This window comes from Pygoscelis adeliae, unplaced genomic scaffold (assembly GCF_000699105.1).
Source record: "Pygoscelis adeliae isolate BGI_AS28 unplaced genomic scaffold, ASM69910v1 Scaffold38, whole genome shotgun sequence".
Lineage (NCBI taxonomy): Eukaryota > Metazoa > Chordata > Aves > Sphenisciformes > Spheniscidae > Pygoscelis > Pygoscelis adeliae.
This window is the reverse complement of record NW_008825614.1, coordinates 7,769,477-7,776,506: the sequence shown is the minus strand read 5'-3', so window position 1 is coordinate 7,776,506 and position 7,030 is coordinate 7,769,477.

The window sequence follows — 7,030 nt, the reverse complement described above, 5'->3', positions numbered from 1 at the left end:
TTATTCCTGCCTACATCCCCAGGCCCTCCTGTGCCTGTGCCTTCATTTGTGTGGCTATGCAGAGAGAGAGACTCGGGGAGAGTTTCAAATTGGAAATAACCACTCTGAGTGATGCAATGTGATGTGCAAGTACTGTGCCTCCAGGCCATGGCATGGTCTCTCCTTGTTTATCATCATTGCTGGTATAATTGTAATTTGTGCCACAAGAGAAAGGGCCTGCTTATATCCAACCTCTGTCCTTCTCCAAATGGCTGAATAATACATCCCTAGAGCTACCACCCGGCTCAAACTTCAGAAGTCTTGTTATAAGCTTGTGGAGCCCATTAACCGAACATTTCCTCAGAGAAGCATAATAGGATTGTTTCCAGGAGCGTCTGGCTTTATCTTGGGTTTATCTTACCCTGAAACCTCAGATACATCCAGTAACTGACTATTCAGAGAGGAAACTCATCATCTTTCCCACTACCATGTGGCTTAAAGTGTCTCCTCTCCAAGGAGACAGCTCAGTGCAGAAGGGATGCCACATGGGGAGGAGGAAGACTAAGAGGGCTTCTTTGGGTCTGAGGATGGTGAGAGCAGTGAGAGGGTTGGCAGAGGGCAGCTGGATCATGGTTCCTGAGGAGTTTCCATCTGGGGTAGATCAATGCAAAAGAATAACAAACGGCCCCTGAAACATCAGGAGACAAAGAGACTGTCTCTTCTCTCTCTCCGAGACACTGAAAACCTAAAGTCCACAGCTCTTTCTTGCCTCAGCACCTGCTTTAGGAAACCCCTCTCCTTTCTCTTGCCCCACATTACTGCGATGCAGAGGTTGTGAGAGCAGCTGATGTTCTCTGCTTTCCTGAGGCATAAAATGCAGCAGCCTAGAAAGCAAGGCAATCGGGGCCACTGCAGAAACACTGAAATTAGTTTGCAAATGTGTCAGTTCATGCATTTTCTAACAGGTGTCAGAAAGGGTGGCTGTCATTTCAAAAGGCATTTAATTGGCATTCCAGTTTGTCTTTTTTTAATTGCACAAAAATGCAGTGAGAAGGAAAACTGTGAGTGGGAGATTAAATAGGACAGTCTGTCTGCAATAAAATGGAGTTTCCTTCATTAAATCTGCTCAAAAGTTGCTAAAATTTTGTCATTTGCTTTATCTCACCATGTAGTTTCTGGAAAGAGGGGAGAAAGTGGGTATGTTCACATAAAAAATAATTTATTACTATCACCTTCTGTAGATGTCTAACAGGCTGATGTTACGGTAGAGTTCATGGCAGAGAAATGGTTGACTCACAAAGGCTTTAAGTTTGCTTAGAACTTCTGCACAGTAAATTCAGGAATCCTTTGAATGCTCAGCATCTGTGTGTGTCATATCCGAATCCATGTACTGGCTTCTGAAATGCACTTGCTATTCAACAGCATGAGGCAAGACTGTAAAAACTAAAGAACAGTAACCTAATCCCTGGCTATTATAGTGATATATTCCTTACTGTTTGCAAGGGAAATCCATAGATCTGAGACTCACCAATTCACAAAGTACACATGGACTTCTAGAGAGACAAACTGGTGATGGTACCCGAATAAATACAGCTAGCTGCACTATAGCGTTGATGCCTGCAGTCCACGTGTTTCTTAATGCCCAATTTTTAATCAGTGAAGTCCTATTAGTTATCTCTATTATGAGTTCCTGCCCATGTTTCATCTGAAAAGCTCTACACAGCTTTTAATCAATTTTATGGTTCAGATACTTTCATTCAAAATTTGTGTTCTGCAAAATATTTTCTTGCATTGACTAAAAATTGTTGTTCTGCAAGCCACTTTCTCGGAAACTTTAGATATTTGCTAAAATATGAAATAGCTACATTTAAAGCACTTTTTTTTCCCTAAAGTAAATACCCCATGGGAAAAATTGTAAGATATTTGTCCCTCTGAAATTCACCCATTACTTTGAGCTATCATCTCAATTTCTTTCTATTAAAAGTTTGACATTAGCTACAACAAAGCAATTTGTTTTATGGAAGTGTCCAATGCACAGGGTCCTGTGCAAATACGCACTGAAAACTGTTCTTTTCTTAGGAAGATAGAGAAGGTAAGCACAGAGAAACACAAAGAAGCATAGCTCTGAGTAGGTAGCAATGAGCTAGTTTAAAACCTTAGCTTTCAGTCAAGTTGTTATAGCACTTAGTTTATACTGCATGTATTTTCTTTCCTCAGCTTCTTGCAGAGGATGTTCCTTGGACAGAATATAAATATATAAATTCAAATCTGGCTGAGATTTTTCTCTGGGCACCCAGCTGGCTATGGGAAGTTGCATGCTTTTTGACCACCAGCACGTTCTCTGCTCAGGGCACTCTGGCAGCTCGTGGGAGCCGCTCTTAAACTGCATAGAGCTATGCTACAATTTGGGCCAAAGCCGAAATTATGCCCCCGATGGGCCTGGACCTTTGGGTGCCCCATCTGATAAGTGCAATTCCAAACTCTGACCCTTGCTGATAAAGAAAATGGCACTTCTCATTATTTAGGGCTAAACCCTGAAATCCGTTGGCAAGTCTTTCACGCCCAGTTTGGCTTTGGTGAGATTCTTGCCTGCGTCGGCTTGTTGGGTTTTGCCCTTGGGGAGTGGGTTTTTTTCAGTATTTTATCCAGACTGTGGTGTTTACTCTTCCATAGAAGGAAACCTATAAATGCTGGTGAAATTTCCATAGCCCTCACCTGACAAGCGGCATATAATGAGTTGGGTTAATGATACTGCTTCCTCGGGAGCAAATTGGAGACTTTTGCTGCTGCAGTCGGTAATTAGGGATTTCAGCTGTTCTGCACAGAATGAAGTTGAGCTGACAAAAAGGTAATTACACTGCAGTGCATTAAAAAGCAGGTACCGCGTGTATAATTACTGGAGACTTTGTGTGTGTGTTTTCTTAACTTCAGTCATCCCCTAACAACAGAACGGGGGACGGCTGGCGTAGGGTGCTTGCCAAGAAAAGCAAATTAGGAGGGTTATTACAAACCAATGTTTTCCTGTGTTCAAAGCCAAACTTAACAAATGCTCGCTCACTCCTGAGTGGGGGAGTAAGGAGTGGAAAGAGAAACAGAGAGTTTAATTTCTGAAAGAAATTAAGGTAGTGTGTTTATGTCTGCACGGTTATGTTCTGCCCCTGCTTTACCACTACTGAGAACACAGCAAAACGGCAGTATACGAAGGAGTCGCAGAAGGCCTTCAGTATTTATTTCCATGCGGGGTTGTCTGCCGTGCCGTGGCCGTCTCTATGGAGCTGGGCTGAAGTGCTGGTAGCCACTGCGTTAGTGCTTTGAACTGCAACAGCAAAACTGTGCAGAGGTGGGTGTCCCCTGCCTGGTGGCTGCGCCACCTCTTCATGCTGCCCCTCTGCTGCAGGCCTCGTCCCACGGGGGGAGACTGGGAAACACCAGCATTTTAGTGATGGATGTTGTTAGTTACAGAAACACTCCTGTTTCTCTTGCGGCCTTTTGGTTTTGGCATTTAGTCTGTTTAAGTTTAAGTTTGCACTGGATCTTCCTTTATCATTTGGTATATGCTATCTGATGTCTTCATCTCTGTTGCATCCCCAGCTTCTGCATGACAGCAACCCCCTCCCCAGCCCTTCTCCCTTTGCCTTTACATGGACAGCTCTGCTCCCACTGCCAGAAGGGGCGATTGTCTTTTTCTCCTCTCCTCTCCTCCTTTCCATCACCATCTCTTGAAAGGGCCAGGAACATGACAGCAGCTCTTTTCACCTCCAAGATCATTTATGCGTAGGGCATCCTTGCCCATGCAGAGCTGCTGGCGCAGCCGAGAGGAAAGGCCATCTGTGTCAGCAATGACAGTCATTTTCTATGAAGATTAATTTGGAAGTTCCCATTGACAGGATCCCTTTGCTGCAGTCCTGCGTGGCCACTGGCAGCGAGGTGGTTCGGCGGCAGTCTGACAGCTCATCTCCTGGTGGAGTGAGTCCTGGGCCAGGGCGCTGGGCTGCCATGCCATGCTATCACCCTGCTTCCCTCCGGCTTGGCAGCTTATGCAGAGCCTAATCCCCTGGTGTTTAAATTGCTGGAACAATCAAGCCAGAGGTTGGTTTGATGGAGAAATTCATGGCATTTGTGAGCATATTCAATGTATATTCATTTTCTTGCAGAGCAGGGTGGTGTAGCCTCTCAGATCCTGTGGAAAGGTGAGGAGCTCTGGGCTGGGTTTCCTCACCAATTGTGATCACTGACCTGAAGCTACCTCCTTGATGTTTTGCATGAGAAATGTATACATTCAGCAAGTTAAACACTGTTAAAGGAGCCCAACTGCTGGCAAAGGGGAGCTCAGCAGGACGCCAGGCACTGCTCTGTCTCCCCACCCCAGAGAGCACGTGCTGCATCTCTGAGCAGGAAGGGAGGATGGAGAAACATCCCCTGCAGTTCCTCAGGCTTTCAGTGTGCATACAGAGATGATCAGGAGTGACTGCATCTAAATTAAAAGGGAAAGTGATGATAACGCTCTGGTATCATGATGGGTGCTTCATCCATACCTGGGTAGATCAAATTAGCCATGCAAGACACCACACAGCAAAACACTTCTAGGTACAATACATAGAAAATGAATTTGTAGTTGCCTTCTGTAGATTAGTTGAGGGCATTAGACCTTGGAGATCACAATTTGTATTGATCGTCCTTTTTTATCATACAGGTGTGTAAAGGTGAAAGAGAGGGTTAGTCTTCAAAGACACCACTCTCGACTGGGGAGTAATTCCTAGAGGAATTATACTTCTCAAGCATGTGTTTAGGGTGAAGTTATCACTTCAAATATGAGCAAAGAATGGAGATGCCAACATTCTACTTCTGTATCTGAAAAGCTGCTAACGATTTTTTCCCCCATGTATGCAGGGAGAACTGCAAATACTGGTGCGATGCCTTAGAAGGGAATTTCTTTCCATATACAGTACACACTTAAATGCAGAGAAAATAATGGACTAGTGAAATGCTTACTTGACGGTATCCATCAAACTTCCCCAAAAACCTAAAATCCAACACTGAAATTTTATAGCCTCAAAGAAAATAATGCTGAATGGCATGCTGCAACATAAAAACATACAAAATGTTTTCATTATATAGATACACGTGTAAAATAAAATTCTTTTCTGTATAGCCAAATACATCACAAAGAAGTAAATATAATAATTTGTTGTTGATACACAAACGTCTCTCTGGGAGAGTAATTTCCACCTAAGGAATAGCACTGCTCTACTGTTAGCAAAACAAGAGTAACAGTGAGTGCAAATGAGGTCATCTTTTTACTGATGGTCCAAATTGTGAGTCTGGTGCTGCAGTTGTTGCAGTGATCATCCTGCCTGAGCAAGGAGCCCCGAACTGCATTCTGAGAAGGTGGCACTGAGAGTACGGGAAGTCTGCTTGTGCTTCACGTCCTAAATTATTCATCTAGCTTCTCCTACCATTTAAACATTGTAACATTATTTCTGAGGTCTTAAGGCAGACAGGTTTGCTCTGCCACCTGGGAAACCTCAGTTTCTTTCATGTTCTTCCCTCCACCGCCCCTTACAAAAAAAACCCCTCAAAACCCTGGAGATTTTTATAACCAGCACTAATAAGCTACTCCCAGTTGTATTTTCTTGGTTACAAAGCAGTTACATAGTAATTCCATGGCTCTTTTGACATAGGAAGTCCTTTTTATACTAGTCTGCATTGTCTCTAATGTTGAATCCAATTTGCACGTGCTCAGATACAATGTTGTCCAAAAGCAAGACTACTGGAAACTGCATTCTTAATAGAGCAAAACGCTTGCAGCAGAATAACTAAGATTATATCTGCGGTTATCACTGTAGACTTTACATCTTAATAATAGAGGAATCATTGCTGATAAAACAAAAATGCAGTTCTACGTTACATGACGTAAGGCTCATGGAGATGCTGTTTAGTGTATTGGGCATAGTTATCTGAAAACTATCCAAAATGTTTAGTGCAGTATAACATGATGCTTCCTATGGCATCCTGACAGTCCTGTTGTCATCCAGTGAGGGTAGCAGTGTTGTGGGGGTAGAGAACGCTTTGATTAGACAGGAGGGAAAAAGATGGTGCTGATGAAATTCTTCCAGATCAATAGGTCCTGGGTTAAATATTGCCATGAGATTTGTTAGTTCAGGGTCTCTGCAGACTCAGGTAGGTTGCACCGCATCATTGATTTTTTTTCTCTAGACATGTTCTCAACTATTTCCTGATGTTGAGACTTTATAAAATCTTTTTTTTTTTTTCTCTCTTTTTAGCAAAAGCTTAACTTTTAGTGCAATTATACAATGGTAGCCGACATCGTGGTGTGTCCTGGGCCATAACAGCTTGCCATAGTCCATCAGCAGATTTAGTTCAGAGAATTTAGGGGGGAAAAAAGCACAGAATTTTAAACAGTTGTTATAATGAAGAATTACCGTGTCCCCTTGTTTTTTCCTTTGCCACCTTGTCGCTATCACAATGTAACTAGAGCCTTAGTTACTACCACTCTGAGCCATGGTGCTTTAAATCCTGGTTGCAGTCCAGAACATGAGGGTGAGCAGGATCTGCTATCACGTTAAGTGCATGGAGCCTGGGGAAAAGCTAAGAGCGAGACATTTGCTTGATTGCACGTTTTTCAGTGTGCTAGCTCCTTCCTAGTGTTGAGAGCACTGAAGTAGCAGTGCTTGGTGCGACTTTGCAAAACTTTCGCTTTCCCTTAAATTGTTGCTGATTTTCCCCAATTAAGTTAATTCCAGGAGCATTTCTATCAGAGATCTCCATTAAAGGTTATAGGGTTCCTTTGTTACAAACAAATGCAATTTCACTAATAATTTTAGCTCTGGGCTAATAAAAACCATCTTCTGCTGGATCCTATAATGACATACAACTGCCTGGTCTTATGACTCTGCAAGCCATTTCTAAGCTGTGTTTTTTATGTCTCTTCAAAAAAGCTGCCACGAATTTGGAAAAGGCTTGGGAAAAAAGGTATGAGAGTGAGGCGAGGCTTGGGGAACATGCCTTACAGTGGGATATTAAAGAAGCT